This window comes from Lissotriton helveticus, chromosome 3_2 (genome assembly GCF_964261635.1).
Source record: "Lissotriton helveticus chromosome 3_2, aLisHel1.1, whole genome shotgun sequence".
NCBI classification, from domain to species: domain Eukaryota; kingdom Metazoa; phylum Chordata; class Amphibia; order Caudata; family Salamandridae; genus Lissotriton; species Lissotriton helveticus.
Genome location: NC_136062.1, coordinates 391,894,027 through 391,909,051, shown reverse-complemented (window position 1 = coordinate 391,909,051; position 15,025 = coordinate 391,894,027).

The window sequence follows — 15,025 nt, the reverse complement described above, 5'->3', positions numbered from 1 at the left end:
GTTACTACAGACGATTCGTGAAGGGGTATGGCACTATCGTGGCACCCCTTACAGAACTAACGGGCAAAAAGCAACCCAGGAGAGTCATTTGGACGGAGGCTTGCCAGCGAGCCTTCGACACTCTGAAACAAGCATTGTGTAAAGCTCCAGTCCTGAAGGCTCCAGATTTTTCAAAAGAGTTCATAGTCCAGACAGATGCATCCGACATTGGCATTGGGGCGGTGCTATCGCAACTCAATGAAGAGGGTCTGGATCAACCCGTGGTCTTTCTGTCACGGAGACTGCTTCCCCGGGAACAGAGGTGGAGTACCATCGAGCGGGAAGCCTTTGCGGTGGTCTGGGCACTGAAGAAGCTGCGACCATATTTGTTTGGTTCACACTTCCTTGTTCAGACAGACCACCGACCCCTTCGTTGGCTCATGCAAATGAAGGGGGAAAATCCCAAACTGTTGAGGTGGTCTATCTCCCTACAGGGAATTGACTTTCGGGTGGAACACCGGCCCGGAGTTGACCACGCCAATGCAGACGGTCTCTCCAGGTATTTCCGCCTTAGTGTTGAGGACTCCCAAGGGGTTGGGTAGATCTCCCCACTTTCAGCTGGCGGGGACGCGTGTTAGACCCGTCTGCTTCTGAGAGTCCCCTCACCACTATGATTTCTTTTGTTCCCCTGTACCTCCCAAAATTTGTCGCTTTTTATTTGTCTACCAGGACTTTTTATGTGTTGTCTCATAGGGTTAGATGTTCCTTGATGCCCAGTTGCTCACAAGGTTTGTGGCACCTATTTACAAGGCGCCTGGCCCAAACCTGTGGCATTACAAACTGGGGTTGTCAACCTGTATAAAAGAACCTAAAATGGTGGACACCCTTTTTCCTCATGTGAAGTGACTCCCATTGGAGCCTTCATAAACCCTGGCCTTATGAGGTTTTGGCGCCCTTTGTTTGGCGCGCATTTCTGACAGGAATTCCTTTATTTTCCTCAGGTACACAAAATGGCTGCTCTAGAACCCCAGTACGGTGCCTGTGAGTGTCCTAAATACCCCTCAAGAGTGCCTTGTCATTGTCACAGCCAGAGAAGGTTCTAGAACCTTCTGGCTCGTGCCAGTACCCCAGGGCACTGGCTATATAAGGCCCAGTCCCTGGCGGCCATGTTAGTACAGACTAGAGAAGGAGATTAAGAGATTCCAGACTTGACACCAGATTGACATCTGCCCTGTTGACCCCTGAGGTGGCTGGTAGCGCAGGCAGTAGAGCAGCAAAGGGTTGCTGGCGTTGTGTCTGACTGGCGTTCCAGTCAGCTACGTGAGAAGTGATCTAGCGCCTACAGCGCCTGCCCAGCGAGTACCTCATTGCCCCCAAAAGACTGTGGCCAGATTCGTGTGCCTCCCCGCCCCCCCCGGTGGTGAACTGTGATCGATTTATCGAGTCGCGAGGCGAGAGCAAGTTCGCCGCGACCGCGATCGTCAGCTGTGCCCCCTTCACGACAGGTGCCTCTAGAGGGGAGCTCGGACGTCTCCGAGCCCCACCAGCGTAGAGCGCTTCCTGCGCAGATTGAAGGTGAGGTGGTGCGCCGGGGCGGGGAAAGGCCTGCCTTCGTTGGGCGGGACTAGCGTCTCTGCCACTCCCCAGTGACCCGGGAGCTGTAGCTGTGGGCGGGAACCACCCTGTATGCGGAAGTCGGAGGGAGGTCCGTGGAGCCCCTGAGAGCCCCGTCGCTAACGAGAGAAGTGCTGTGCCCGACTGAATCGTATTTTGATTGCAGCCGATGTGAGGTGGGCCCGTTTCTTCATAGTGAATGCAGCGTTGTGAAGGAACTGTGAACCGGCATTCATTTGACTGTGCGCGAAGGTTGTGTGACCTCTCCGGCAGCCCGTTCGTCAGTCTAAAGACTTTGAACTGGTGCCGCCTGTGCTCAAGTGGTGCTAAAGCCCGTAGGCGCGCATAGACTTCACCGGCAAAGCAGAGATCCTATCCCGGTGACCGCCGAGTGCAAATGATGTATTTACTGTGTTTCCTTGCCTTCTAGATATACGCGCATACGCCCTGAGTGATTATTAAAGAGTCCCAAACCTGATTTTGTGCTCAGAGAAGCCGTATACCCGGTCATTGAAAACAGCATAAACTGTAAGAGTTATCTTTCCCATTTGAAGCGTATTGCACATGTAATGATTCTAAAGTATTTAATTGGTGGCAGCGATACCAGAAGAAACATGTGGTTGTTTATTTAAATGAACCAATATTTATTCTGATATTTATTCTGATATTTATTCTGATATTTATCCTGATATTTATTCTGATATTTATTGTGATACTCATCCCTGAAGTTATTCTATTTTTTAATACTATTTATTACCAGAACTGTATGACCAAAAGAAATGTATATGTGCTTTCCCAGTCAACCCTATTTACAACAAAGAACTTTTATATAAAGGAATCGTATTTTTCTACAGCAGTGGTGTGGTGTCCTTCTTTTTGGTGTGGATGTACAAGGAGTTATTATTGGGTCAGAGCCGGCTTAACACTACAGCCTTCACTTGCCTTGTCACTTGAGCCAAGCTACCCCCTTTGTGCTGGGCTTGCCCATCGCAGGTCCAATACCGCTGTAATAACGAGACTTGTGACATCAGATTGTGTAATAGTGGGAGAGCAGAGGGTTGCTACGGGACCTCAGGCCGTGGGACCACAGGGGTCAGAGAGCTGTGCAGGCCACAGTAATAATGAGACTTGTGACATAAGATTGTGTAATAGTGGGAGAGCAGAGGGTTGCTACGGGGCGTCAGGCCGTGGGACCACAGGGGCCACACAGCTGTGCAGGCCACTGTAATAATGAGAGTTGTGACATCAGATTGTGCAATAGTGGGAGAGCAGAGGGATGCTATGGTACCTCGGGCATTGGGACCACAGGGGCTAGAGAGCTTTGCAGGCCGCTGTAATAATGAGACTTGTGATATCAGATTGTGTAATAGTGGGATAGTAGAGGGATGCTACGGTACCTCAGGCTGTGGGACCACAGAGGCTAGAGAGCTGTGCCGGCAACTGTAATAATGAGACTTGTGACATCAGTTTGTGTAATAGTGGGAGAGCAGAGGGTTGCTACGAGACCTGAGGCTGTGGGACAACAGGGGCCTGATAGCCGTGCAGGCCGCTGTAATAATGAGACTTGTGACATAAGATTATGTAATAGTGGGAGAGCAGAGGGTTGCTTCGGGACCTCAGTCCGTGGGACCACAGGGGCCAGAGAGCTCTGCAGGCCGCTGTAATAATGAGAATTGTGACATCAGATTGTGTAATAGTGGGAGAGCAGAGGGTTGCTACGGGACCTCAGGCCGTGGGACCACAGGGGCCAGAGAGCTGTGCAGGCCACAGTAATAATGAGACTTGTGACATAAGATTGTGTAATAGTGGGAGAGCAGAGGGTTGCTACGGGGCCTCAGGCCGTGGGACCACAGGGGCCAGAGAGCTGTGCATGCCACTGTAATAATGAGACTTGTGACATCAGATTGTGTAATAGTGGGAGAGCAGAGGGTTGCTACAGGACCTTAAGCAGTGGGACCACAGGGGCCAGAGAGCTGTGCAGGCTGCTGTAATAATCAGACTTGTGACATCAGATTGTGTAATAGTAGGAGAGCAGGGGGTCGCTATGCGACCTCAGGCCGGGGACCACAGGGGCCACACAGCTGTGCAGGCCGCAGTAATAATAAGACTTGTTACATCAGATTGTGTAATCATGAGAGAGCAGAGGGTTGCTACGGGACCTCAGGCCGTGGGACCACAGGGGCCAGAGAGCTGTGCAGGCCGCTGTAATAATGAGACTTGTGACATCAGAATGTGTAATAGTGGGAGAGCAGAAAGTTGCTACAGTACCTAAAGCCGTGGGACCACAAGGGCCAGAGAGCTGTGCAGGCCGCTGTAATAACGAGACTTGTGACATCCGATTGTGTAATAGTGGGGGAGCAGAGGGTTCCTATGGGTCCACAGGCCGTGGACCACGAGGGCCAAAGAGCTGTGCAGGCCGCTGGAATAATGAGACTTGTGACATCAGATTGTGTAATAGTGGCAGAGCAGAGGATAGCTATGGGACCTCAGGCCGTGGGACTACAGGGGCCAGAAAGCTTTGCAGGCCGCTGTAATAATGAGACTTGTGACATCAGATTGTGTAATAGTGGGAGAGCAGAGGGTTGCTACAGGACCACAGGCCGTGGGACGACAGGGGCCACACAGCTGTGCAGGCTGCTATAATAATGAGAGTGTGACATCAGATTGTGTATTAGTGGGAGAGCAGAGGGATGCTACGGTACCTCAGGCTGTGGGACCACAGGGGCTAGAGAGCTGTGCCGGCCACTGTAATAATGAGACTTGTGACATCAGATTGTGTAATAGTGGGAGAGCAGAGGGTTGCTACGAGACCTGAGGCCGCGGGACCACAGGGGCCAGATAGCTGTGCAGGCCGCTGTAATAATGAGACTTGTGACATAAGATTGTGTAATAGCGGGAGAGCAGAAGATTGCTACGGGACCTCAGGCCGTGGTACCACAGGGGCCAGAGAGCTCTGCAGGCCGCTGTAATAACGAGACTTGTGACATCAGATTGTGTAATACTGGGAGAGCGGAGGGTTGCTAAAGGGCCTAAAGCCGTGGGACCACAGGGGCCAGAGAGCTGAGCAGGCCGCTGTAATAACGAGACTTGTGACATCCGATTGTGTAATAGTGGGATAGCAGAGGGTTCCTACGGGGCCACAGGACGCGGACCACAAGGGCCAGAGAGCTGGGCATGCCGCTGTAACAATGAGACTTGTGACATCAGATTATGTAATAGTGGGAGAGCAGAGGATTCCTACGGGACCTCAGGCCGTGGGAACACAGGGGCCAGAAAGCTTTGCAGGCCGCTGTAATAATGAGACTTGTGACATCAGATTGTGTAATAGTGGGAGAGCAGAGGGTTGCTACGGGACCACAGGCCGTGGGACCACAGGGGCCACACAGCTGTGCAGGCCGCTATAATAATGAGAGTTGTGACATCAGATTGTGTAATAGTGCGAGAGCAGAGGGATGCTATGGTACCTCGGGCATTGGGACCACAGGGGCTAGAGAGCTTTGCAGGCCGCTGTAATAATGAGACTTGTGATATCAGATTGTGTAATAGTGGGATAGTAGAGGGATGCTACGGTACCTCAGGCTGTGGGACCACAGAGGCTAGAGAGCTGTGGCGGCAACTGTAATAATGAGACTTGTGACATCAGTTTGTGTAATAGTGGGAGAGCAGAGGGTTGCTACGAGACCTGAGGCTGTGGGACAACAGGGGCCTGATAGCCGTGCAGGCCGCTGTAATAATGAGACTTGTGACATAAGATTATGTAATAGTGGGAGAGCAGAGGGTTGCTTCGGGACCTCAGGCCGTGGGACCACAGGGGCCAGAGAGCTCTGCAGGCCGCTGTAATAATGAGAATTGTGACATCAGATTGTGTAATAGTGGGAGAGCAGAGGGTTGCTACGGGACCTCAGGCCGTGGGACCACAGGGGCCAGAGAGCTGTGCAGGCCACAGTAATAATGAGACTTGTGACATAAGATTGTGTAATAGTGGGAGAGCAGAGGGTTGCTACGGGGCCTCAGGCCGTGGGACCACAGGGGCCAGAGAGCTGTGCATGCCACTGTAATAATGAGACTTGTGACATCAGATTGTGTAATAGTGGGAGAGCAGAGGGTTGCTACAGGACCTTAAGCAGTGGGACCACAGGGGCCAGAGAGCTGTGCAGGCTGCTGTAATAATCAGACTTGTGACATCAGATTGTGTAATAGTAGGAGAGCAGGGGGTCGCTATGCGACCTCAGGCCGGGGACCACAGGGGCCACACAGCTGTGCAGGCCGCAGTAATAATAAGACTTGTGACATCAGATTGTGTAATAGTGAGAGAGCAGAGGGTTGCTACGGGACCTCAGGCCGTGGGACCACAGGGGCCAGAGAGCTGTGCAGGCCGCTGTAATAATGAGACTTGTGACATCAGAATGTGTAATAGTGGGAGAGCAGAAAGTTGCTACAGTACCTAAAGCCGTGGGACCACAAGGGCCAGAGAGCTGTGCAGGCTGCTGTAATAACGACACTCGTGACATCCGATAGTGTAAAAGTGGGAGAGCAGAGGGTTTCTACGGGACCACAGGCCGCGGACCACAAGGGCCAGAGAGCTGTGCAGGCCACTGTAATAATGAGACTTGTGACATCAGATTGTGTAATAGTGGGAGAGCAGAGGATTGCTATGGGACCTCAGGCCGTGGGACCACAGGGGCCAGAAAGCTTTGCAGGCCGCTATAATAATGAGACTTGTGTAGCAAATAGAAGACGAAGTCTGAAATATCTAGTTAAGATTAAGTTTATATAAACAGCCCCACACCTAGTGCAGTGCGTAGGTCAGTGAAGCAGTCTCAGCAATGACAGTTGGGTGTATAGGAAGGGACCGGAGGCAGTGTGGAATGTTGGGGGACCAATGAGAAAGGTGAGGGAACAATGGGTGCTCTCGCGCAGGAGGGCTGGGTTGACACCACTTGCTTATGGCTCGAGGGGGTTACAGAACTAGGTTACAATACATCTTCCTCTCTTGCGAGTTTTAACAAATAAGTCACAAAATGTGGTACAACAAAAACATTTGTGTTTGATTAACTGATTATCTTTAGTCACAAACAAAGTCTTCATAGCGTTTGGGTTTATGGATGGTTCTCCCAAACCTTCTCGAGACCATATGGGACTCAGGAACACTTTCAGTGTCAGAGTGAGAATCATTACTGGTTCTACCGAACCTACCACTGAAGCTGTGACCGTCAGACGTGGCTTCAGAGTCAGAGTGTGAGTCACCGTAACAACTCCGATTGGGAATCGGAGTGCGTGGATTGACACCCACAGACTGGTCTGGTGATTGACAGTCAGCTGAGTCAGTGTCAGGTGGGAGATCGTGTGAAATAACATTTCTGGGCATGAAACCATGTTCTAAACTGGTTCTATCAACATCAACCCACAAATCTTTTCAATAAGTATCACGTTGCAGTTGGTTGGGAACATTGACTCCCTGATGGTATCTTGCCAATCTACTCTCCCATCACTGAGTCTGGCCGTATTGTTAAACAGTTCATCAATGTGAAGAGGGGTGGTGAATCTGCTTTCTCCTTTCCTTACTTTTTTTTCTAATTGAACTTTTACAAGGTCGCCAACCTTAAATGAATATTCTTTTGCACCATGCTTGGAATCATACCATTCCTTGTAGTATCTTTGGGCTTTGATTATGTTATTTCTGATGACATCAGGTGACCATTCAATTTGTTTGGAATTAGGCATCCAACCAAGGTCAATACTTCTGAGCAAAATTGTGGACCATTGTCAGTGAGCACAAATTTGGGTAATCCTTCGCTCAAGAAAAGCTTATCCAAGAATGAAATGATTGCAGAGCTATCAATTTCCAAGACAATTTCTATTTCAGGCCACTTAGAGAAATGATCTATAGCCACTAGAATATACTTATACTTGATCTCTCCATCATGTCCTTCAATGGGCCCCACGATGTCTAAGCCTACTTTCTCCCATGCCATTAAGGGGGGTTGGGGTGGAGAGAGAGAGACTTTGGATGTTTTAAGGGTTTTGTCTGAATTACAGCATTCTACACGGTTTCTTATTTGGGTTTCAATTTGCTTGTCAATTCCAGGCCACCAGTAACTGGTTCTGACTCTCTGCTTTGTCTTAGAAATGCCCAGGTGACCAATGTGGCAAAGTTTAAGAATTCTGTCTCTGAGTGTGATGGGGGCTATAGCTTTACCAATTCTGTATAACACCCCGTTTTCCCAACTGAGTTCATTTCTTATTTCCCAGTAAACATTGACATTGTCATGAAGATGGCGTTTTTCTGGCCACATGGTGTTGACGAATTTGCATATATCTTGGAGAGTTGAATCGCGTGACATGTGTTGTTCCCATTCTCCCGCAGATAATCCATCCAAATCTGTGTTGAAGAGTAGAGCCACTTTTTCATCATCCTCTAGTGTATCCGTACTCTCATTGTGTGGAAGAGGCAGTCTGCTAAGGAAATCTGCAATTTTATTCTTAACTCCTGGACAATATTCTGCAGAGTAGTTGTAATCCAGCAATTTGATAGACATTTTGCTTAGTCTTGGTTAAGCATTTTGCAAACCAGAGGCAGACAGTATTTTACTTAAGGGTTTGTGGTCTGTGCAAAGATGAATATTGTATCCCCAGATGTATGCTCTGAAGTAATTGAGCGCCCATGAACAGGCCAGCATCTCACGTTCGATTACTGAGTACTTCTCCTCAGCAGGGGGGAGCGACCTTGAAGCAAAGGCTCAACCCATTCATGGTTCGAGGTATCCTTCTGTGCTCGCACAGCACTAATTCCTTTGTTGCTAGCATCGGTGGTTACAAAGATTTCAGCTTTTGGATCAAATCCTTAAAGAAACAGAGCTTCGCTGATTTCTTTTTTTATTGTTTCAAAGGTGTTCTGACAGTCCAGGGACCATTCAAATTTTGTTTTATTTTTCAATAATTGTCTAATACTGTACGTTTTCTCTGAAAAATGTCTAAAGAATTTTGAGTAATACTCGGTCAAACCAAGAAAAGCTCTGACATCTTCTTTGCTTGATGGGCAGGGAGCATTGAGAATGGTGTCCACTAAACCCTGTTTTGGTTTGATGCCATCCTGGCTAATGGTGTGCCCCAGATATACCACTTTGTCTTGGGATATTTTACATTTGTCTAATTCAACAGTCAGTCCATGCATTTTTAGTTTGTTAAATACCTGCCTAATGCGTGTGTCATGCTCCAATTGGTTGCTGCCCATGACCAGGATATCATCTTGGAAAAACCTAATACCATCAACGCCTTCAAAAATGGAAGTCATGACCCTAGAAAAAGCGCTGAGGCCGATGCTAAGCCAAACGGTACCCAGGTGAAACGCTAACAACCAAATGGGGTGATAAATGTAGTTAATTTTTTGCTGACCGCATGTAGGGGAATTTGGTGATACGTGGATTTTAAATCAATTATTGAAAATACACACATATCATTGGTGGCATTAAACATTTCACAGTTACGTGGTAGTGGGTATTGATCAACAATAATATTTTTATTTAGGTCCCTGAGATCGAGGCAAAGTCTGATTTTTCCATTGGGACGTTTGACAACCACTAAGGGAGAAACCCACTCCGCGGACTCAACCTCTTCTATTATTCCATCTTTGACTAGTCTATTCAGTTCGACTTGAACATCATTTCTTACTGAAACTGTTAAATGTCTTACCTTGTGAATGCATGGGATAGCTGAGTCTTTAAGTTCAATTTTATGTTGAAAACTGTTAAGAAGACCAACTTTACCGGAGAACACTTCTGGAAAATCTTTTTGGATGGCAAGTTTGCAAGACTTGTCAACAGACAAAACAGGATCGGCGCTATTTGGGTTGAGGATGATGCCAAGATCAGCTTGATCGCTCCAATCAAGGAACGAAGGACCCTTCTTAGCTACAAAAAGCCTGAAAAATGCGTTCCTGTTTTTGAATTCGAATTCCAGATCTCGTGTTCTTAAAAATTCAATGTTGTTACCCGTGTAACTTCTAGCAATCACTTTAGATTTTTCTGATGTACCAATTTTGTCATTGAATTGTTTCCATACATTCTCATTGATAATCGTGAAAGGAGTACCAGAATCTGCCATTAGATTCACTGTTACACCACCCAATTTCACATCACACATGGGTTTTTTTTCTTTGTGGGTGTGAGTTCCAGTACGTCATATTCTATTGAGAATACATAGCTGATGCTGTCAGAATCAGAATACTCAGAATTTTCCTCAGCTGAGTCACTCTCCTCTTGAATTTGTTTAACGTGTTTGCTTTGTTTGAAAGATCTTCTATTATAAGCTTTAGCAATGTGACCTGTCAAGCCACATGACATGCACTTCTGATATCTAGCAGGACATTTTGTTGAATCAGCTAAATGGGTGGGAGACCCACATCGAAAACATTTGAGTTCAGAGAGTTCGTTATTTTTCATACTGTGACGCTTCTCACTGCTGTGTTTGGATTTGTATTGTTCACCTTTCCTGTGATGGTCATGTCCAATTTCTCTTTTGCTTACATTCAGTCTTAGTTTGCTAGTATTGGAAGATTTAATGGCTTTAACTACCACGGGCTCATCTAAAACTGCCTTTGCACATCTGCCAGTAAGTTCTGCCTTTTTAACCAAAGCGACAACTTCCTTCAAAGAAGCTTCACCATTCACCCATAGTTTGTCCTGGATATTAGGGTGCTGACATGCATGATAATTTGATCACGAACAAATTCTTCTTGTAGTTGATCGAATCTGCAGGTTAATGCCAAATTGTTCAAAGCAGCAACATAATCATCAATGATCTCATCTTTACGTTGCTTTCTCCTTGAAAATATGTAGCGGTCAACAGCAACACATACTATAGGCGAGAAGTGAGCATCAAGATCGTCCAAAGCATGTTGATAAACATTGTTGCCTTCTCTCACTTTTTTCTCTATGTTGTTGTAAGTTTTGACACCTCCAAGACCTAAACAGTACAAAAGGACTTTCTTTTTCTTCTCAGCTGTGAAGTCCTCATCCTCCACTGTTTCGATATAATTAGTAAAGTACTCTTTCCACTCCTTCCAAGGCATGCATGGAGCACCTTTGAGGGGCAGAAACGCTTGAGGCTGCGTAAGATTTAAAGAACTTAAAGCACACATGGCGGATTGTAGTTAAATAAGAAATTGAAACAACTTCCAGCTGTGCTTGCAAAGGTGAAGATCAGTGTTGAATTAACAAAGATGTACTTTCAGTGTATTTACCATTTAAACATTGATAAATACGAAGGTCAATAACATAGAAATAATGTCAAACTTGCCGTGACTTCCTTCTCAAGCAAGACTACTTTGAAATGTAGAAGGCAACAATTCCACATCATTTATTTATGGAAATATAGGCTGTTAAATGCACTTATGAAAGTCTTCCATTTATGTTGTTTATGACTGCTAAGGCCTTGCAGATGAAAACGTTTTTATTCTGGCAAATGTTTTGAATAAATTCTTATAGGTGTGCACATCACCGTGAATGTGCAAGGATCGGGATCGAATTCGTCAACAACCCGATAAGATTACACAAGTATGGCGCCTGACGCTGAGTTCCAGTGATGTAGCGCGCACCAGGACATGCGCAGACGAAGTGAACAGGAAGGCGTCTGAGGCGCGAAATCCCGCTGACAGGAATTCCTCGACGTATCTGCGCAGTAAGCCGAAACCCTCATGGGGATGGGCCAATACACAGGAAGTATCGTACCTTGTACTCTAGAAGTCGGCAGTCGAAGGACACCACGTGGTAGAACTGAGTCGCCGAGCTGAATGCGCTGTGGACTGAGGGAAAGCGCTGGACGGGCACACGTCCAAGAATATGAGTCAGAACTCAATCCGATCAGGATCGGATGCGCTGGACGGGCACACTCATGTGAACAAGAGTCAGCACAAGATAAATCAGCTGAGAAGCACGAGACATGAAATCAGGTAGGAAGCCAGTTCTTCCGCGGCCCAGGTACAACGCTTTTCTTATTCTTAAAATTTCGCCTATTTCAAGCTGTTATGCGAAGAATCCGCGGTGAGGGGCAGAAGTTCTGCTCGTCGCCACTTGTAGCAAATAGAAGACGAAGTCTGAAATATCTAGTTAAGATTAAGTTTATTATAAACAGCCCCACACCTAGTGCAGTGCGTAGGTCAGTGAAGCAGTCTCAGCAATGACAGTTGGGTGTATAGGAAGGGACCGGAGGCAGTGTGGAATGTTGGGGGACCAAAGAGAAAGGTGAGGGAACAATGGGTGCTCTCGCGCAGGAGAGCTGGGTTGATACCACTTGCTTATGACTCGAGGGGGTTACAGAACTAGGTTACAACAACTTGTGACATCAGATTGTGTAATAGTGGGAGAGTAGAGGGTTGCTACGGGACCACAGGCCGTGGGACGTCAGGGGCCACCCAGCTGTGGAGGCTGCTATACTAATGAGAGTGTGACATCAGATTGTGTATGGAGAGCAGAGGGATGCTACAGCACCTCAAGTCGTGGGACCACAGGGGCTAGAGAGCTGTGCCGGCCACTGTAATAATGAGACTTGTGACATCAGATTGTGTAATAGTGGAAGAGCTGAGGGTTGCTATGAGACCCGAGGCCGCGGGACCACAGGGGCCAGATAGCTGTGCAGGCCGCTGTAATAATGAGACTTGTGACATAAGATTGTGTAATAGTGGGAGAGCAGAGGATTGCTACGGGACCGTGGGACCACAGGGGCTAGAGAGCTCTGCAGGCCGCTGTAATAACGAGACTTGTGACATCAGATTGTGTAATAGTGGGAGAGCAGAGGGTTGCTACGGGACCACAGGCCGTGGGACCACAGGGGCCACATAGCTGTGCAGGCCGCTATAATAATGAGAGTTGTGACATCAGATTGTGTAATAGTGGGAGAGCAGAGGGATGCTACGGTACCTCGTGCCTTGGGACCACAGGGGCTAGAGAGCTTTGCAGGCCGCTGTAATAATGAGACTTGTGACATCAGATTGTGTAATAGTGGGAGAGCAGAGGGATGCTATGGTACCCCAGGCCGTGGGACCACAGGGGCTAGAGAGCTGTGCCGGCAACTGTAATAATGAGACTTGTGACATCAGAGTGTTTATTGTGGGAGAGCAGAGGGTTGCTACGAGACCTGAGGCCGTGGGACAACAGGGGCCTGATAGCTCTGCAGGCCGCTGTAATAATGAGACTGTTGACATCAGATTGTGTAATAGTGGGAGAGCAGAGGGATGCTACGGTACCTCGTGCCTTGGGACCACAGGGGCTAGAGAGCTTTGCAGGCCGCTGTAATAATGAGACTTGTGACATCAGATTGTGTAATAGTGGGAGAGCAGAGGGATGCTATGGTACCCCAGGCCGTGGGACCACAGGGGCTAGAGAGCTGTGCCGGCAACTGTAATAATGAGACTTGTGACATCAGAGTGTTTATTGTGGGAGAGCAGAGGGTTGCTACGAGACCTGAGGCCGTGGGACAACAGGGGCCTGATAGCTGTGCAGGCCGCTGTAATAATGAGACTTGTGACATAAGATTATGTAATAGTGGGAGAGCAGAGGGTTGCTTCGGGACCTCAGGCCGTGGGATCACAGGGGCCAGAGAGCTCTGCAGGCCGCTGTAATAATGAGACTGTTGACATCAGATTGTGTAATAGTGGGAGAGCAGAGGGTTGCTACGGGACCTCAGGCCGTGGGACCACAGGGGCCAGAGAGCTGTGCAGGCAGCTGTAATAATAAGACTTTTGACATCAGATTGTGTGACAGTGGAAGAGCAGAGGGTTGCTACGGGACCTCAGTCTGTGGGACAACAGGGGCCAGAGAGTGGTGCAGGCCACTTTAATAATGAAGCATAGTGATAGCAGTTTGTGTAATAGAGAGAGAGCAGAGAGATGCTACGGGACCTTTGGCAGAGGGACCACAGGGGCCAGAGAGCTGTGCAGGCCACTGTAATAATCAGACTTGTGACAATAGATTGTGTAATTGTGGAAGAGCAGAGGGTTGCTACGCAACCTCTGAAAGTGGGACCACAGGGGCCAGAACGCTGTGCAGGCCGCAGTGATAATGAGACTTGTGACATAAGATTGTGTAATAGTGGAAGAGCAGAGGGTTGCTACAGGACCTTAGGCTGTGGGACCAGAGGGGCGCGAGAACTGTGCAGGCCGCTTTGATAATGAGACTTGTGACATCAGATTGTGTAATAGTGGGAGAGCAGAGGGTCGCTATGCGACCTCAGGCAGTGGGACCACAGTGGCCACATGACTGTGCAGGCAGCTGTAATAATGAGACTTGTGATATCAGATTGTGTAATAGTGGTAGAGCAGAACTTTGCTACGGTACCTCAGGCCGTGAGACCACAGGGGCCACAGAGCTGTGCTGGCAACAGTAATAATGAGACTTGTGACATAATATTGTGTAATAGTGCGAGAGCAGAGGGTTGCTACGGTGCCTCGGGCCGTGGGACCAAAGGGGCCAGAGAGCTGTGCATGCCACTGTCATAATGAGACTTGTGACATCAGATTGTGTAATAGTGGGAGAGCAGAGGGTTGCTACAGGACCTTAGGCAGTGGGACCACAGGGGCCAGAGAGCTGTGCAGGCCGCTGTAATAACGAGACTAGTGACATCAGATTGTGTAATAGTAGGAGAGCAGAGTGTCGCTATGCGACCTCAGGCCGGGGACCACAGGGGCCACACAGCTGTGCAGGCCGCTGTAATAATGAGACTTGTGACATCAGATTGTGTAATAGTGAGAAAGCAGATGGTTGCTACGGGACCTCAGGCCGTGGGACCACAGGGGCCCGAGAGCTGTGCTGGCCACTGTAATAATGAGACTTGTGACATCAGACTGTCGAATAGTAGGAGAGCAGAAGGTTGCTACGGGACCTCAGGCCGTGGGACCACAGGTGCCAGAGCGCTGTGTAGGCCGCTGTAATAATGAGATTTGTGACATCAGATTGTGTAATAGTGGGAGAGCAGAAGGTTGCTACAGGACCTCAAGCCATGGGAACACAGGGGCCAGAGAGCTCTGCAGGCCGCTGTAATAATGAGACTTGTGACATCAGATTGTGTAATAGTGAGAGAGCAGAGGGTTGCTATGGGACCACAGGCCGCGGACCACAGGGGCCAGAGAGCTGTGCAGGTCTCTGTTATAATGAGACTTGTGACATCAGATTGTGTAATAGTGGGAGAGCAGAGGGTTGCTACGGGACCACAGGCTGTGGGACCACACGGTCACACAGCTGTGCAGTCCGCTATAATAATGAGAGTTGTGACATCAGATTGTTTAATACTGGGAGAGCAGAGGGATGCTAGGGTACCTCAGGCCTTGGGACCACAGGGGCTAGAGAGCTGTGCCAGCCACTGTAATAATGAGACTTGTGACATCAGATTGTGTAATAGTGGGAGAGCAGAGGGTTGCTATGGGACCTCAGGCCATGGG